The sequence below is a fragment of the Rhynchophorus ferrugineus genome, unplaced genomic scaffold, assembly GCF_030347505.1.
Source record: "Rhynchophorus ferrugineus isolate W39M unplaced genomic scaffold, kcgeb_rfMv2 rfM7, whole genome shotgun sequence".
Taxonomy (NCBI): Eukaryota; Metazoa; Arthropoda; class Insecta; order Coleoptera; family Curculionidae; genus Rhynchophorus; species Rhynchophorus ferrugineus.
This window is the reverse complement of record NW_027472586.1, coordinates 16030340-16050971: the sequence shown is the minus strand read 5'-3', so window position 1 is coordinate 16050971 and position 20632 is coordinate 16030340. Positions and strand designations below refer to the sequence as shown.

At 32.4% G+C, this 20632-nt stretch overlaps 1 protein-coding gene and 1 long non-coding RNA gene across 2 annotated transcripts in view; one reads left to right on the top strand and one right to left on the bottom strand.

Moving 5' to 3' along the window:
- The window catches only part of Epac (Exchange protein directly activated by cAMP), a 517502-nt gene that overhangs the window by 98578 nt on the left and 398292 nt on the right, over positions 1–20632 (top strand). The gene's annotated exons all lie outside the window — the stretch shown is intronic.
- LOC143199748 (uncharacterized) lies at positions 4938–5839 on the bottom strand. Its single transcript, XR_013006534.1, has 3 exons — positions 5491–5839; positions 5149–5305; positions 4938–5086 (listed from the first exon to the last, which is right to left on the bottom strand). It is a non-coding gene; the product is annotated as an uncharacterized LOC143199748 (long non-coding RNA).

Genomic DNA, 20632 nt, shown 5'->3' with positions numbered 1-20632 from the left:
CATGAGAAAACAATTATTACTTGAGACAATATACAATATCGTGCTGTATCGAATGTTTAGTTAGGCTAGGTCATTGATGGAAGCGTACCGCAACTAAGGACATGTCGCATCGGCTCGTCGTCGAGTGCTTCTAATAATGGGGGTGCATGTACCAGTGGGAAACAATTGGTGTAATAAGTTTTTTTCCTTTTCTAGATTGACCAGCTAGAACCAAATGGTCTTCGGCTGATGTCGCTTCCGGTTCGGGATATGTTTGTTTTGCGGGCGATAGAGACCCTAGGTTACGAGTGGGACTGTCGTAGTTTGTTTGCTACGGGGGTTTTGGACGGGTAGGGATTTTATTAAGGTGTTATCATGTGCTAAGGTTCCTATGGAGAACTTCACACTGAGCCTGTTTATGCAATTTTTCACAAATGGGATGCCTGATTCGAGGTGTGTGTTAACGTTCCTCATAAACCATGGGCCTCTGAGTAACGCAAGGACTTTTTTTGGATTGGAATACTTGGAGTAGTTCAAGTTGTCTCTCTGAGACATACCTGTACCACACCTGTGCTTGAGGCAGTTTGGACGGACTAGCATTTTATACAATGTCGCTTTCTGTGAGATTGTATAATAAGTTGAACCTGGTAAAATATTAGTTATTGCGGTCAACACCATATAACTCCAAAGTGTTCCATCCACATGATAGGCTCTAGCTGGAAGAGTCTGCCCCGGCCCGATAATTTGAACGAATCGGGATGCAGAAAAGAGTTTCTTGAACCAACCTTCTCAACCGCCTCCATGAACCTGAGAGAGGAACTTTATCTATATTAGCTATAAAACACCAAGTCCACAGTGAATAAGGTTTAGCCAGAATATAGAGTGCAAGAAAATAGTTAGTAGGAATAGTCAGAACCGTCAAGAGTGTTAAGATATACCCATAATAGAATCAGAAAGTGAATAACATGACCTAAAAAAAATTTGGTCAGATCGTCGAGGAGGAGTCATGAATCAAAGATAGTAAGAACAGCCAAGAGAGTCAAGATTTACCTCGATCATAGAATAAGAAGCAGAGTTAGTAAGAACAGAGTCAGGAGTGGAAGGAAATAATCAAGAACAGTCAATTGCCGAGAGTGGAAGACAGAGCAAGAATGGATTGGGATTAGAACAATAGAATTGTTGTATGTCGTATATGTAATCATCGATTCCATAAGTAATTCTAATGGACTTCATAATGATTTTCACTAATACGTAGCGATTTATATTACTTCATTATATATATTTTTACATTATTAATTTAAATAAACAAACTCGTCTTTGTACATTAATTTACTAAATTGAAATAGAAAATACATTGTATTTTTTTACATTACATTTAATAATAATGATAATAATAATAATACAATGCTTTAATCCCACTAAATACGTTTGATTTCAAGAAAATTTTGAATATACAATCTACAATACCGATGCCGTCTCCGAGTCACTTATTCGCGACTCGTACTTATTTATAAAGCAGGCGCGGAAGAAAAGTATATTAACGAAAAGTAGGGTGTGTATGTGGCTGTATATTCGATCGACAAAGAGAAATATGGCCCTCGAAAATATACCGGAATACCAAAGAAGGCAATGCACGCTATTCCCGGATTGTTCCTCGAAATTAATATGGCCGGGAAAACTAGCGGGAACTGTTCCAAAAGAAAACCATAAATAACTTCGCCAGTATACAAATTGACTGAATTTTGAGTAGATTTACAAGTTGCTGCCTTCATGCACGTGCATATAAAGCTCGTCAAGAATTTGATATATTGTCTGGGCACATGCTAATATGCAGTAGTTTTATCCTAGCTTGTCAACACTACTACAGCTTTCGAAAACAAGAAAATATATACGGATGTCGAGTTCACAAAGGATTGGAACAGAGAAAAACAGGAGTATCAAAACTATTACACGGATTTGCAGAAACACAACATTTATACATATTAGTTGATTTCTTTTGAATTCTATTTTAAATTCCCCTTTTTGACAACCAGGGATTATTTGGACTAAACTTACTGCTTAACGTGGGTTACAAACCACGATCCTCGGCAGTGAATCTGCCATGGTCAGTGACCAAGTTAGAAATCTTAGAAAATATCTGGCCTTACCCAGCCTAGTTACTGGCATGCCTGGAACTGTTATTTGTTGCCGGAACTGTTGTCTAAAGACATTTACAGTTACCACTACTGTAACCAAGCCATTAGTGTATTTAAATGTTATACAATTATATATTTTATGATTTGAATAGAACGAAAAGTGATAAAATAGAATGTGTTCAGTTCAAATTTTAAAAAACAAAAATAATTCTAGTGAAATTTCTAAATATTTGTACAATCGTTTAACTGTAAGCATAAATTCATGAACACTTTAGTGCAGAGTTGGAGAGATGTTGACTTTGCCTCGTTTATCTTCATTCAGATATTCTATTTTTTAGATAAACTTTAAATAAAACATGGTCCCAATGACAAAACTCACAAAGAGTGAGTTGGGATGATCTAAGTTCAGTTAAGATGATCAGTTCTTATTTCCTTCGATTTCACTTTTTGGGAAAAAAGCGCTAGGGCAGTGTCGATTGTTTTCTTGTATGTACTGGTAGTAATCAATTTTATTTTAAAAATAAAACAGATTAACCACGCAGTTTGAAGATAAGGCGCACCAAACAACTACATTTGAACTGTGTAATAAGTTCTGATGCCATTAGAGTTAGTCCGTTGCAGCTCAATATAGGTGATATCAGTTTTGTGTGTTTCCATATTCAAGATTACGTGATATTATGTTGGAGTTACATTTTACTTATAAATTGGATTTTCGTTGGTATGTTAATTTTGAAGCAAAACATCCTAAATATATTATAGCCAATAATTTGTCATGTTTTCTGTTTAGATGTATCAGTAATATACACTAAACTTTTTAAGCATTTTCTACATACCTGGACATTATCATTGTAACCCATAGTGAAGTGTATAGTGAACAGTATAACTAACCATTTAATCACCTGCTTCAGTCGCATTACTTGGATTATTCTAAAGTAAATATTATACCTACATATTTGTTCAACTGATACCAGAAAGAAAAAGAAACTCTGAAACACAGAAATCTATAGTTTTTCATACATGTACTTTTTACGATACATCGTCTTCAGATGTTTGTTTTTTTTACTATCGACCCTTGTTTTGATGGAAACTCAACGTTCTAGTCAGCATTTTCAATATATCGTGAAGAAGTTGCTAGATACCTATTACCCTCAAAATACATATTTTGGACATGTCTCCATATTAAATTCCATCGAGAACCGAGATCTAATTACTCTACAAGAGGTAACTCTTGTAAATTAGTCTTATATTGATATTTGTTGAACCAGGTTTCATCTTTACCAATTTCTTTTATGGCAATACTTCATACAGCTTGGAAGAGTTTTTTTTATCAAAAGTCCTTGTCTTCGTCTTAGCGACGACGATATCTTTTATCGCGACGAAAGTGTTCGTTGTCTACACCAGGGAAATTGTTGGCGGATTTCGGTTTAATTGGTGGATGGGGATAACGTTGGATTAAATTTAATAGCGGACATTTATTTATGTTGGAAAGAACGGATTAAAATTTATGTAACATTTGTCCTTGATAACTTAATCCAAAAGATTTTGTTTCCTAATTTATGTGGCTAAATAAATTATTCCATTGTGATATGTTTTAATTTGTATTAAGGTGCAATTAAAATATTTCAAATATTTAGAACATCTCTTTAGGTCTATATTTTACATGTATAGCAGTATTCTATTCGGGAGCCCTTGTCGGATATCTCAGCTGTCGAAACTTAATATTGCACAGTTCTGCGCCATAAGTTTACGTCATCAATTTAGTTCACACACTTTCTGTTAACTAAATTAAAACATTTTAATTATTTTAAAACACTTTACACACCTTCTACCTTTTATTAATCTTTTGAAATATCTGCAATATCAGAACTATAAACGTATATAAATATGACCATTTTTCATTCTTAACTTTATTATAGTTTTCAAATAAATTAAAGGTTAAAGGTGATGGGACGTTCCTCCTACTGTTGCGATAACCGCGGTTTCGAATCCTGCTGGGGCATGGTCGTAAATTTTTGTTTGTGATTGTTTAAAATTTGTGAATGTTCTGGGCGAGAGTGTAAAATTACATAAGGAAAATGATCTCAGTCACGCCAGTAACCAGGCGGGGTAAGACCGAATGTCATCCGGGATCATTTTTAAAGTTGGTCACTCGCCAGTAGGTAGGCTTAATGCTGAGGACCGTGGTTCGGAGCCCACGTTAAACTTTAGGCTCAGTCCAGATAAACCCATAGTTGGTAAAAGGAGACTTTCAAATATATATATAAGAAAAATATATTTTCTTATTATTTCAGCAGTCTACAGAATTATTGTTACTTAATTATGACATTTTACTAATAATTCGTACCTTACATACGAATTTGCGTATTGTTAATAACTAATAATAATTGTATAAACTAATCGAGATATAGAATAATGTATATATCAAGTTAACCGAACGGATTAAAATTTATTTAACATTTGTCCTTGTAAGTAATCAAGTCAAACATTCCAAAAGATTTTCTTTCCTAAATTATGTGGCCAAATAAATTATTTTTATATTATATTTTTATGTGTATATATAGGTATATTTGAATAATAAGTTTGTCTTACTGTTATGTATAAGACCGACATGCAAGAGGTGATGAAAACTTGTATATGATAGTTATATAATTATAACTATATAAGTTATGATAGGTATAGTCCTTTCAATAAAGCAGCTAAAGCACCATTGCCGCATCAAATTTAAGTTTTGGTTTATTGAGCCTGACACAAAATAATAAAGTATTAAAAAATTATGAAACAATAATAAAGTTATCAAATATAATTTATTTTAACATTGTAATTAATATATTTCCGAAGGAAGAACTATAGCTAAATAAACAGCCACAATAGTTTGTTTTATTATATTTACATTTAACTTTTTTTCCACACCACCTATGCGGTAGAGTCCTAGGATTGTTTTTTAGTTGGAAACTCCTCGAGGCCTAATCTACCTAATTCACATTTATATATTCAATTAATGTATTTTACTTTCATTGGGGTGCTTAACTTGAACCTTTTTACATTTTGTTCTTGTTTGCTTCGTCCCTGTAGTTTCCTTGTAAAGCCTTGTCCCTGTATTTTTACCGTGTTTGGTCTGTTATTGCCTATGTACATTTTCTTTTATAAAATTAGATTTAATTACTACCTTCTATTCAATGAATTTGCCATATCTGCAAACAGTTACTGTTAATTCTCTTCTCATAAATTCTAACCTAATGCTCATATATGAGTGACAAAACACTAACTATAAAACTAACACTAATCCATACCTGATTCCACCATAAACTATAATATACCCGCAATGAACTATGAAAAACATTTTAAGTAACTTAACCCAAATTATTCTAACTCTTACCTTTTTTCAAAAACTTTTGTTGTCTTTATACTCCTTGTCAGCATTTTGTCAAAAGTGTCCCAATGTGCCGTTTTGAAATATCCATGTTTCGTCTAGATACATACATTGAAATAATAAATATTCGTTAATTTTACTCTAGGCTTGTAAAATGGTATTTTTTAAACAATATCTTGAAGTTTCATTAAACCTCTTCGTGGGTTATATTTAGACCACTTAAGTTTCCTAACAGTGTATGAAGCGATAACTTACATACCTCAATGAGCTGCATACCCTTAAGTTTTCTTTGGATATTTCCCAGAATAACAGTTTTTTCTGAACTAATTGTGTTAATAATATTTATATGGAGAAGATACTCACCATTTTTATATATTTCATACTTTTAACCCCTAATAGATTTAACCCCTAATATCAATGTGATCAAATGATGCTATTAATATTAAGTGCAGCTGCAACAAGTTAAAATATATTTCTAATGAAACTGCATCATCTTAATATTTAATTATATAAATATCTGTACCTCTAACGCTTTTTGCTGGCAAGAGGGCAATTCATTCCTGTTCGAAGCAACTGATTAGAAAGGCACTCAGTTCCTGACTTTTGCTATTTAATGGCTTAGGAATATGTATTTTAAATATAAAATATAGTCTGTTAACTGGTTTAATTTAAATTGCCAAATACAGTTAGATGTTTGGTTTGATAAATAAAATAGAAGTAACCCATACCAGCCTGTTAATCAGTAAAAAGAAGAATTTTCTTTTCTGAACACTAGATTTATACAAATGTATTCAGACTGACTTTTGGTGGGAAATGAATAAAACCTGCTAGAGATATTTTTATACAGGTCCTAACGAGCACTAACTTGTGTAATATTTTATGAACACATTTTTGTATTTGGTTAGTATGAATTTCAAGATTTTGAATTATTGAGAAGAGACGCATTCTGTTGTGATGCTTTCTAGCAACCAACGCAATTTGTAACTATAATGAGGTGTGATGCCAATATGACTCCATTTCTTTAAGGCGACAGTTTAAAAAGGTATATTTTCTTTATGAGATTTCTTTTAGTAAAAAGAACAATTTTCTTTCCTGAATACTAGATTTATTCAACTGCATTCAGACAGACTTTTGTTGAGAACTGAGTAAAACCTGCTAAAGATATTTTTATACAGGTCCTAACGAGCACTAACTTGTGTAATATTTTATGAACACATTTTTGTATTTCGATAGTATGAATTTTAAGATTTTGAATTATTGAGAAGAGATGCATTCTGTTTTGATGCTATCTAGCAACCAACGCATTTTGTAAGTGACAGTTTAAAAATATATATTGCCTTTCTGAGATTTCTTTTAGTTGTGATGTAATAACAATACAATTCCTCAAATCCTGCAGCCGATCTAATCCTGGTTTCCTAGAGTAACAATTGTTGCTTTAGAGGTAATCTAAAGCTGTAATAATTGTATTCAATACTTCAATGGATTGCTCCAAGTATTCTAGTTCTGCGGCCAAGAAAATGTTAGTGTTTCCCAACTTAGTTATTTAATTTTAATTTGCTTTTCATAAGCTGCATTATAAAATCGTGAAGAGACATACATTTTGTGAGATAGTATATATTAACTGATGTCGAAGATAGTTCCTATAACTTCAACCGATTTGAGAAAATAACTATTTAAGGACTAAAATGACAAGACAATCTGACGTTCAGTACAGGTGTAGTATTAAAGACTGATCTATTTAACGGTCGCCAATTTGCTTAAGCCACCGAGTGTTATTTCCTGCTGGATTGACCCATCAAAAAGATCGCTAAATGTATATATATTAGCCATAATTATCAACCTATAAAATACTAATTCATTCATTCCTAATTGAATTAAAATACCAAATATCTATATATATTTAAATTACAATTAATTCAACTACGGCCCAATCCTGAATGTAGGGTTCGAACTACTTTTGTTTTACTTGGAAAGCGACTGCTGGTAGTTCTAATGACGCTCTTTTATGATGAAAATTGATGTTTGTAATTGTTAATAAAGAAGAGAGTGAAACTGAACCTGCAGGAACGACAATCTCAGTAACGGTAACCTGAGCCGATAATGGATGGTTTCTAATTTAGTTTGCCAGTGTTTCCAGTTCATATAAATCCTAGATACTAAATCATACAATATTATAGTCATAGAGTAATAGAGATACAACTCAATAGGGGACTCTAGTTTCGCTTTGCCCAGCATCCAGAGAGCGCCATAAGCCATTGAAGTAATTTGATTGGTCAATTTAAATCTCCATTATAGGCAACTGTAAGAAAATTATTTTACTGTGAAGACATTTGATTGGCTCATTAATGTATGGCACGTGACAACATTGACGTCATGTTTAATTGATTAAAGTAATTTAATAAGCAAAAAACTTTGGTATATTGTAAATCAAAATAATCTCTTCCGTCTTTCTCCTTTTTCATATTTGTTTAGTACCATCAATTTAATAGTATCTCTCAGATTTCTGTCTTTATCTTTTCTTATACTTAAGGCAAACTTTCTTTCCCTTTTCTTCATTGATCTGTTTTACTCAAAAGTATATTTAATATTTTATCTGAAAGATCATTACAAAATTTACATCTGAAGAGTTCTAAATTTATTTTTTTTAAACCTTTGACCAACATTTTGTTATATTATCGACGTGGCAAAATCGCTGAATAAAATAAAAGACATAGCTCAAAGACCTACTGACAGTATAATAAAACAATTATGTTGAAGTCTGTTGCCTTTATAAAACCAGTCTGAATTTGTGGGTCTACTAATTTATTCATAATTGTACGTAAATAAAAATCATACTTAATTCCTTTTTCTAAGTTTTACTAAATAATCTGCGATATACACTACGGTACGACGTAAAACTTTGTTTGCTCTTATAGGAACATCTGGAACTGAAGTTATAGAGACAAGTAATTATACTAATAATGAGCAGAAAAAAATATAGTGGCTAAATTAATACAAACTTTACCACTACCTTTTCGAGTTTGTTCAAATGACGATGACACTTGCTTCGAACACCCTGATTGTGGGCCTAGAACGCTGGAAATAGGCACAATAAATATAGTAAGACACTTTAAAAATTAATGATAGCAATTATGAACAGAAATGTGACTGACTCCTTCAATTTATCTTCTATATCATTTTGATTTTGATCCACTTTCATTTGTAAATATCCTGGGCTCGTGATGTTATTTTTACCATCACTAAATTGTTCATAAATACTTAAAGGAAAGTTTAAATGTATCACAAAAATGTCTATGACACACGCGGTAATGATCATAAATCTGTTTCTTGTTTAAGCCAACCAGTTTACGATTTTCTATGTTTTCTACTCATTTCTTAAAGATCATCGAGTACTTTTTAATGGAAAACGACGATGCACAACAACACTTTCTAGAACGAGAATGTATTTCAACTACCGACTTGTATATACTAATAAAGCAAAATAATAATTTAATTTATAAACGTTATAAAAAGCTAATCACATACTTTTCTAACCATAGAACGAAATAAAACAATCAGATCGCGTCGCGGCGCTTAGCATAGCGAATAAAGCAAGTAATATGTTAAAAGTAGCGACATCTACATGTTGGACGTTGCGAAACATTTCACCAACATTTCCTATAAAGTTAAATCTCTATTTCTCTATGATTATAACGTACTATGATGTTGGTTTTTTTTAAGTTGTTTTTCTTGATTATATACTTGGCTGTTCAATAAATATTTAACGTCAATTTTAGAGGTTTATTTACCTTTCCTATGAAATTCAATTATTTACCTGAACCCTTCCAATTTAATGTAAATCCACGAAATATTAGAGAACATACCGATATTTAGATAACCCTTTTATAAGCGTAGGCATATACCTTTTTAGATAATTGTATAACTGAAATTCGCCCCAAGGTGATCTTAAAAACGTTGCGAGTAAAAAATGGACTTTTTAATTCGCTGGACCTGCTTTAATGTGTATTTTTAGTACCCTTAAAATTCCATTTATGCTGTTGTCCTCGATGGTTGTTAGTAACAAAGTTTTTCAGAATAAATTTTTTTATTAGAATATATAATTTAGTAAATAAGTTAATAAAAACGTAATTTATTGAATACTATATTGAAAATAGAAAAATTAATTTAACCATGCATATATAACCATAAGTATTTTAACAGGTCAATTGAAAAGTCCCCGGCCTGACACATAGATGGCGCTACTAGAATTAAATACATATGTTTTTTAGTTGGCTCTAAGCCTCAAAGGATGCGTGTATAAATTTGACAGCTGTCGGATCATTGTAATTAATATGTTTTGTAAATTATAGAATTTTGAGTGAAGCAACTTTTGTAAAATATGCATAAAAAGGAATATCCCGTGTTGAACAAATATTGCTTTTTGAAGGGAAAAAACACAGTTGAAGCAATATCTTGACTTGATGCCGAGTTTCCGGAGACTGCTCCAGGAAAATCAACCATCAAGGATTGGTATTCTAAGTTTAGACGTGGTGAAATGAGCACCGAAGACGGTGAACGCAGTGGAGGCCCAAAAGATGACTGTAAATTGAAATTGAATGAAATAGCAGACACTCTAAAGATATTAACTGAAAGTGTACATCTTATCATTCACGAATATTTTGGTATGAGAGAGCTCTGTCAAAAGAGGGTGCCGTGCGAGCTAACTTTTGATCAAAAACAACGATGAGTTGATAATTCCGAGCAATGTTTGAAGATGATCAGTCATAATAAACTGGAGTTTTTGCATCGATATGTGACAATGGATGAAATATGGCTCCATCATTTTACTGCGAAGTCCAATCGATAGTCATCCGAGTGGGCTGCATATGATAAACCCGCTTCAAAGAGTGGGAAAACGCAACCGTCGGCTGGCAAGTTTATAGTGTCTGTATTGTGGGATGCGCATGGAATAATTTTCATTGTCTACCTTGAAAAAGGAAGAATCATCAACAGCGACTATTACATAGCGTTATTGGACCGTTTGAATGACGAAATCGCCGAAAACCCAGGACAATGCACCGTATCACAAGGCAGTGAAAACGATGGCAAAAATCCATAAATTGAGCTTCGAATTTCTTCCTCATCCATCGTATTCTGCAGATCTGCCCCCCAGCGACTATTTCTTGTTCTCAGATCTCAAAAGAACGCTCGCTGGGAAGAAATTTTCGTCGAATAAAGAGATGATCGCCGAAACTGAGGCCTATTTTGAAGCAAAGGACAAATCGTGCTCCAGAAATGGTATCGAAAATTAAGAGGGTCGCTATAATCAGTATCTAAGCTATAATCACACTATTGAAGGGAATTATGTTGAATAAAAAAAACTAATTTTGCCAAAAAAATATGTTTTACTATGGTAGGTGTTAGACTCTGGCCAATACGCTGCAAGTTCCAACACTTATATGGTGGATTATTCGTTGTATCTGTTATATTTTTGTTATTTTGCCTTTGATATGATGTTAAAATGGAAAGTTAGTCATTAAAATATTATTAATCGAGGTTATTTAATTTTAAGCAGTGTTATTTAAGATTTTGTGTTACTTTCGATTATTTCTTTATTGTTGGAATTATTACAGAGTTATGACAAGTTTGGATAAACAACTATTAAGAATAGTATGTTTGTATGTTATATATGTTGTTACTTGAAGTTTTGTTTTACATTATTTTTTGAGAAAACAACTTAATGTGGCTGACTTATCGGTAGGTTACATTATAAAAAAAACTCGACATATGAACGACAATATGAATAGTAGATAGGACCCTCTGAATATTATACATAAATAAAGTAATGAACTCCTAACATAACAACATAACTTGTATTGATAGAACACATAGGGCAAATAGAAGAAATTATGAGTTAGTTGTACAGTGAGTACATTTTTAAACATATCAAAGCATTAATAAATATTAAGGCTCATTTTATTCTTTGTGCCTTCTATCAATTATTGTGTTTATTTATTTTATAGACCTAAGATTTGAAAAATCAATAGCTAATTTAATGATTGGCACGGCATTCCTATAATATACAATTCCAAATTATAAAATATAAATGACCTAATTGTATTCGTTATTGTTTTAATATATATACTAAAGTCAAATATTAATTTCAAAAGTGTTTTCTACATATAGTTTTTGTTTCAATATACGTATTATGCCATTTTATTCCATATTTATGTTTGTAACAAAAAATTTACGAAAGAACATGTATATTTATATTTGGTGCTCTGAAGCTGTTAGAGTTCTGAAGGTAATATTATGATACTTTGTTATAATGGTCAGTGGAGTAGTAATATACACTTACTAATATTTTGTAAATTATTGAAATTTGATGGAAATGTATTTTTTTTATTATTTAATTATTACATTGTTACTAGTCGTTTCCGTCTAACCTATAATTTGTCTTTATGATAACTTAAATCTAGGTATATAACTAGGAGGACCCATCGGCCCTATCTCAGCCCCTGTTGAAACAATGTTTATACATGTCACAGCTTTATTTTTTATTATATGCACCTCACTACACAACACTACACCAGATCAGATGGTTTGATATTTTAGAGTATGTGTCCTGTTCTGGTGGTATCCAAAAGCTGCAATATTTCAATATTCCCATGCGAATGGAGCCTATCCCCATGCCCCCTTGCAATTCTCTTGATTTCTTGACTGACTGAAGGTATCTGAAGGTCTCGATGTAGGTAATCAGTACTATAGTGCTTGGATGCTTTGCAGAACATCCCCATAATTGAATTGAATAATTGTGATTTTCTTCCAATTAGCCAATATGTTCTCTTATATTTCAGTTCCAGTTATTTTCTTTTCTTCTTTACATGTTCCTTTCAGCGAACTTTTTCATCAATATTCATTCCGAGATATTTAGCGTTGTTGCTTCATTAATTCATATTTTCCAAGCTTGCGTCCAGTTAGTTATATTGAGGCTTCTTCACTATTTCTCAGACAGTTATAATCGCAGTATCATCAGCAAATGTAGCCATCGTAATATTCTCCATTTGTGGTATATCATAAGTGTAGAGTAGATAAAGCATTGGTCCCAGTACACTTTCTTGTGGTACACCTGCTTTAGCTTCTTTTATTGTAGAGTAAACTTCTTTTTGTTTGACTCTAAACATTCTGGTTGTAATGTTTAATTAATAGTTCGGTGTGTTGTTTTGGTAACATTTTCTGCAGTATATGAACAAGCCTTCATGCCGTGCTACTTCTAAGAATATAGCTGAGCATACTTTTTTAATTTCGTATTCTTTTTCAATAACATCTGTTATTCTGTGGACCTGGTCAACTGTTGAGTGCTTGTTAATAAGCCCAAACTGTGTATTGGTATTAGGTTATTTCTCTCTAGAAATGTAATTTAAAACATTTTAGTGCGTATTAGTTCTTGAGGTATAGTTTGCATATATTTTTATAAACAGACATTTATTATTTTAATTAATATTATGTATCAAATACGTTTCTGGTTTTATATTGAAAATAGTGTGAATACTAGTAGTTTTAGTAACATATTATTTTAAAATAGTTATTTTATTCTATTATGAGGGAAACATGATTAATTTAATACAATGAGGTCGAATTTCGACCACAAGGCGATCACTAACAGCAAAAACAACTAGATTCTTCGAACACTCGTTTTTCTTCTTTGCTCTCCAGGGCTGATATAATCTATATAACAATTAATAAATTATTGCAAACATACTAAGCTCTTTTTATATAACATCAAACTCAACTTATATCGTAAGATACCATCGTTTCCAAAAAAACCAATCAAATCAATACCCAAATATACCCGAGATGAATCGACGTTAAACAAACGCACTAAGTAAAGGGGCGCGCTTATATTATTTAGACGTTCCCACGGGAATACCTCTAAGAATATACCTCATTAAATATTGCGTATCCAGAACGCCGACCCCTCTTTAAATCTTTCTAGATAAATTAAGTTTCAGTTTCTGCGGTTTTGCGAGTAAGTCGAGTTCCGGGATAAGCCGGAGCGCTCTCGCAAGCCGTTCGGAGCGGTTCCTGAAGGAGATGGATTAAATGTATAGGATCGTATTCGACCTTGAAATTTGTTTCAATATATTTTGTTTGGTTCGCGGGGAAAAACGCGAGATGGAAGGTGCTCATATCAAAATTGACATCAAGGTATGAATGATTTACATACAAGCTGATGTTTATATCATAAATTGAGTTTGGGTAAAAGTTTGTGGCTCTTTTAGTCAATTCAACAAACTTTTTAGAGAAAATTCTATTTGCTTGAATTTAAATTCTTCGTTATTATGAATTAATCCTTCATTACTGTTTTTACTACTACTTCGGCAAAGCGAAGAACTTGAGTGGTTTCATGAATGAAAACTGGAGTAAGTTATTTTCACATTTTCTATTGAGAAATTAATTGAAAAATTTCACTGCCTACATTTTAAAACATGCTTATTGATTTTTCAAGAACACAAAAAGATATCATAAGATACATTTATAAATTTAAAAAGTTACTGGGTAGTGTAGTGATTCGTCCTGTTCGACATGATTCCAACACTTATAAAGACGTTACTATGGCCTGGAATTTTGGAATCTTTTTTTTCACAAAAAAGCGACGACTAAAAAAAGATTTGATCTGATTTTGTAGTTTTTTTAATGGTAATTTTTCTTGACATTCTAATCTAGAGAGAAGAACTCAGCACTCACCTTATTAACCCTTTTAATGCCTAACGGAAACCAACGCTTAACTACGAAAGCAACGATTATAAAAACTATCTTACTTATCTGGCCATTACATCGTTATGGGGAATTTTCGAGTATAGAATGAGGATTCTATTCCATTTCCATCCCCAACATAATTTTGTCCATCCCATGCACGTGACCACGATTATAGAGCGATACTGAAAGAAGATCTTCATTAAATTTCAAATATATAGTTACTAAGAAAAACTTGACAATCTAGAAAAACTAATCTAAAGCTTGGGACAAAATTTTGTGTAGCTTAAATCAAATAATGGTACTCAAATTTGGTATAATTGTCGGCGATAAACGATCCATATATCAAAGAGATTATTTGAACATTGAAGAATCCTTAAGGTCTAAACTTTGAAAACATTCAAATAATTCGATTTTTTCAAATTTCTAATATAATCTAATATAATTTATCTTAAAATTATAGTACATTTAATGCATATATTATTGAAAAACTTAAAACTACTACAGGTTATACAGCCACCATAATTTATAGGTTAGAATTATTTTATTATATTTACATTGAACTTTTTTTCACACTAGAATAGGTAGAGTTCTAGGCGTATTTTTTATATAATGGTATCCATCGAGGGTCTAATATACCTAATTAACAATTGTATATCTGAGCAATGTATTGTACTTTCATAAGAGAGCTTATTAACTCTAAAAATTAGTTCTAGTTTCCTTCCATGCTATGTTTCCTAAGGTAAAGTCACTTTGATATTATTCTATTTCTCCTTAGTTTGTTTGGATAAAACTAGATTTAATCACTGCATTCTCCTTAATGCATTTGCCATATCTGCAAAACAGAGTTATTTCTCTACTCATACATGTTGATCAAACGTTAATGTATATTCTGAAAAATAACACACATGCACATAAAACTTTCACAGACTATAATACAATTTCCTACAGTTAAAGTGTATTAATTATATACTGACCTTCAATTGTTCTCTCTTTCGTCACTCTATTTTGGTAATTGTCAGCAATGAATCATAAACCAATATTCATAAAGTTTTATTCAATCACTGTATCTTTCAGAATCACTACTCAAGTGAATTACTGAACTGTTTATTTCCAATCTATCTAAAACTTGCTCACGATTCCACCACTTGTCAAGTTCTTCTTCAATGTCTGAGCGAGCTCATCCAAACTAATGGTGTTATTGCCAACAACGCTTCTTTCCATAAATTCAGACAGTTTTAGTTCGAATATCTTTCTCGACTTGACATCAAATATCATGTCAAGGCAGCGTGTTGAATTTTGTGGTCGAAAGAATAGTACTAATAGACAAAATTATGTATGATATCCGATTGTCATTAAAAACTTTAACATGATAACACCTCGATAAACATTTCTGGGTTTGCAAAAATTCTGACTTGAACAATATGGCCAGCATACGGTCTAGAATTAAATGGGCCAGACAATATTTGTTGGATACTGGAAGAGAATATTCTTTGGTTTAAAGACAGATTTCATGTTTCAAATTTAATCTACTGTAATAAAGAAGTTAATCCATAAATGAATTTAAATTACTAAAAATAAAAGTGAACAAAAGCATTACATATATTGAGTATACTTTAAGTGCTTACATTAATTTTTATCGGCTTTTATCTATAGACGAAAATGCGAAGTAAATTAACTGTCATTTGACATTTCGCTCTATAGATTAAATGGAGAGAGATTAATGGAAGTATTTTTGAGTTACTCACTAATAGTGGGACTTTAGAAATTACATGCTGCTCTATCATAGGCTAATTATCGGTTATAGTGATTTTGATGTCATTGATATAGAGCGATCTAGGAGACTAAATAATCTAAAAAGAATTTGGACAACTAAAATGATCGAAGAAAGTGTGCTGGAATACTTATAGGACGAGAACCCAGTTCCTCCTCTCAAAAATCATTCAGACAATGTAACATCTTATAAATAAACTATTTCCAGACGTTTATTTGCGATGAAAATGGTCATAAGGAAGGAATATGGCTATTACATGAATTAATTGAACATCCCACTTGGATCCGTTTCAAGAGTTTTCCGTGGCGTATCGTGATTAGTTATGAAAAGTAGATCTACTGCCACAATTTCACGTGCAAAGTCATGAGTTAATTCAAGAGAGCTATTCACATGGAATCTGAGCGAAATATTCATGGCCATAGAATCTTGGTGTGCATATGACGAATGAAACTGTTACAACAGATGTGTACCGACTATAATTATACAAACAGAATGACGTTGCTAGAGTTGTAAGTATACACCGTTGCAACTCCACTGGGAACCTCAAAGCGCATTGACGTAGGTGCAGCATGGTTTGGCTGCAACACAGTTTCGGAAGGTTGAAGAAGTGTAAAAGTTGTTTGATTGTCGTATCTCTTCGAAACCAACATTGTTCTTTCGATATGGTACCATTATGATGTTAGAAATATAGTAAAAAGTTGTAGAATATATAGAAATTATTTTGATTTGATTTTAACATATATTTCTCAGGTTTTTTTAATTCTCTTAGCATCAAACCAGCCAATGGCATTAATAATAATTTGAGAGTATTGTCATTATAAAATGTAGAAGATTGCTTCAATAAGTAATCTTCTGTACAAACTTATAAACTAGTACTTAATTTAATTACTATCCTATGTTATTTTAAAAATGTCTATGTGTCTATTAATCAGATGGGATGGCAGTAAATGTTTTTGCCTACGCACTTCACTGATTTCGCACACATCTTATTTTTTAGCCATTTCATTCAGGTACACTGACTCTTTCTCATATTTTATACTGGTAGTCTGAAGATACCCGTTATGGTTATAGGTAACGCTCTGAATTAGTTTTTGTACTAGCGGAATATGGGACGTATGCAACGATGGCACGTAGTACATTATTTTGAATTCTAAGAATTGATTATGCAGCAATACTTTGTCATTTAAGGATAATTTAGGTTTACGCGCTATAAATCAATATATCTGGTTCAGTTTAAGCCCAAGTAGTTTACGATTTATTAGCGTATGTTTTTTACAGCTTAAGCATTGATTCAGTCCCATTCCTAGATATTTGACATTATCTACTTTCCGGAGACCATGGTATTTATTTTCTAAGCAGAACAAAAATCACGGGAATAGATTTTGTCTCATTTGCCTTGATAGACCATATTTTTAACCACAAATTGATTGAATTGAATTAAATTCACTTCCCTAAACCTTAAATTTAAAAAAAACACTTCCCTATGGAACACCTGAATATATTGAATGTAGTTCAGTGTTCATCACCCAAAAATCTCTATATATGAGTTACTACTTGAGCCGGTATTGCGGATAGTGCAGACGCTTTTTTAATGTAACCCTAAGTCCGGTGTGTCACGCATTATCAGAAACGAGAAAAGCAACCGATCAATATCTTTTATCGTTCAAGTTTTAATGTATTTAATTGGCCAATCTGTGAACTTACTCTATTGTACCGTATTTGTTACAGAAACCAAATTGCTTTCTGGAGTACTACTTCTTTCTTTTCTGATTTCTTTGGGTCTATTGATGTTTAGTTTCTTGGAAAGCTTGAACATCACAGGTTTATAGGGCGATAGGAGGAGACGGGTTCTGATTTACTCTTGTACTAAGTTTTCTCAATAAATGCCCTTTTCAAGTGGAAACAAAATCAGATATTTCAGCGTCTGATATTTCTATTCCTAGAGAAATAGATTGATATGCGAACGAAACCCTTTTTTACCGATGTCGCATTCGCAGTCAAATATGAAATTCTGTCGACACAGCGGGAAAACAATAACACTTTTCCGATACGAAGACGAGTCTCCGGCTTCGAAAATAAAATCTGAAAGAAAGGCGACCAATACCGCGACATAACGGCTTTTACATCTTCCCGAATATGTTTGTCACACTACAGAAATAAATATGGCCTTGTGCGAAATCGAGAGGAAACTGTTTGTTTGACGTAAAGGATTTTTTTTATTCGACGGTATTATATCGAATATGGGTTTGTCCCGACTCAGCATAACGTTTGTATGGAATGTGACTATTTTATTCGAGTTCCTGCGCTTTTTTCCATTTTCATTTTTTATTATATTTGCTCATCCATTTCACAACGAATTTACAGAAAATGTATATTGAGTAATAAAAAAATAAAATGTACGTATCTTGCGTCATACTGGTACGCCATTGGTAATTGGTTTGGTGATGGTTACAAGTGTTTATATTATAGCTTTTGTTTATTTTCGGGTACAAACAATGGGCAGTATCTTATACCAACGTCGATTCAACAAGTCGTCGCCTCCTTTCCACGAAATAAAATATTTTAACTGCAGTAGGTGGCCAAATTATTACGGCCAGTACTCGTATTCATGAAATTTATAGTTTATCATATTTGTTTGAATAAATGGTGCTGTCTTTAAAAGGTTGTTTTTGTCTTAAATAGGTACTGGAATAATTATTCTGACTTTTGTGATGTGGCAACATCGTATACGCGCGTCATCTATCAATTGTATGACGTTTCTTCTCATTTAGACGTTGTCCGTTAAAACGCGCGCATTGCAGTATTGTTGCTGTATTGTCTAGATATTATAATTTAATTTCCTTTAACCGATTTTTGTGTAAAAATAACTGAAAGGTTAGTAATGCTCCGTATAATAAAAATTTTGCTGTGTTGTCTACGAATTTACATTTTATTAGTGGTTTGACGCGGTTACCTCAACTCTTCAGGGTGGGTAAACTTTTCACGTCTCCAAGAAAATGCAGAGAGATATAAACATTCTTACTGCATTCCACACATTCCCAGAGAGAGATAGGAGCTATTGCTGGAGTTTTACAGTTTGTTGTCGATCGAGGCAAAATTGATACCGAAAAGCCTCCTGAGGCAAATCGTGTTGGCAAATCTAACAGAAAAAGAATCACACCACCTTGTACTGATCGAAAAATGAGAAACATCCGTATCGAAGATCATAGAGTGTTGCTTATTTGAATTATTTGAATCTAATAGGATGGCGGCCTTCCAAAAACACACGCCTAATCGACGGCATGAAAAAGAAACGACTCCAGTTTCTAAACCAGTGTTCTAAACAACATCAAAATATGACCGTTTCAGACTGGATTCGAGTAAGTATAACGTTTTTGAACAATACAATTTTTCAATAACGATTTTCTAGTATTAAATCTATTAATTTACAAGTGTAATTTTCCGATGAATCAACCTTCTAAACTGGTGAATAATTCCATGGCGATTAACTTATTAAGAGAGTTAAACACCCGGTTAGTATCATGGTATGATCTATTATCTCAGTCAAAGCCATGGGACGCCTGTATATAGTAGAAGGAACAATGAAATAAGACCAATACAAGCGTGTACTAGTAACCCGGTTATTACCTCAGATCAATGAATGGTTCCCTGACGATGTCAACTACATTTTTATGCATGATTCAGCACTGTGCCATAATGCCGGAAGTGTTACTCTCATACCATAGAAAACATGTGGGAACTCACCAAAGGGACTACTGCAAAAGAACTGATTACCACCAAGAAGCAGTTAATTGAAACTCCCATCAGAGAATGGCATCATAACTTGAAACAGCATCAAAAGGGCAGCATCATTAAATATTAGAATTAATTCTATTATTTATTAATAATTTTAAAATTACTAAAGTGAACATTATAAAACTGTTTTGTATATTTTATTTGTAGTTTTTTTGATCCCAATAGATTACAGATATAACCAAAAAAATTTATAAGAGACCCTCAACTAATCATTTGTTACAGAAATTCAGTTTAATTAAAAATCCAATTACCAAACCAAACCAAACCCTAAATAGGGTGGCGTAATTGACTCAATTACATCATTAGTTCTTATAATTTCTATTTTGATGAGGTTTTTCCTCTATTTATCATTCAGTTAATTCAATGACGTCACGTAACATTCACTGATTTTGCCATTCTAAAGCTAGTTAATGGACAAAGCTCCATGGACAAGTTTTTTGATACGTTTTGAACTTGTAGTCCTTATAAGTTAATATTTTGTTCTTCTTGAATCTAAGTTATTATTTAACATATCTTCTTTCCTAAATCCGTGGATCTTTATTTCTCATTATAACATATCTTATATGTTTATTGTTATTCTACTAATATCCATATACATATTTTCTTCTATTCGTTTTAATAACTCCATTGCCCCTTTTTCCCTGTTTGTTTATTTTGTAGCTCTAACCATGGTAAAATTTCCAATTTAAACGTTCTTAGGTAGAGTTCAATGGATTCTGTATGATGTAGTTAGGTATTATTATGTTATGAAACTTTTTTGCATAATTATTCTTAGATATTATGTGATTGTTTGATTCAGTGTGAACATTGAAACAACACAAAGTTGATTTCTTCATCAAGATT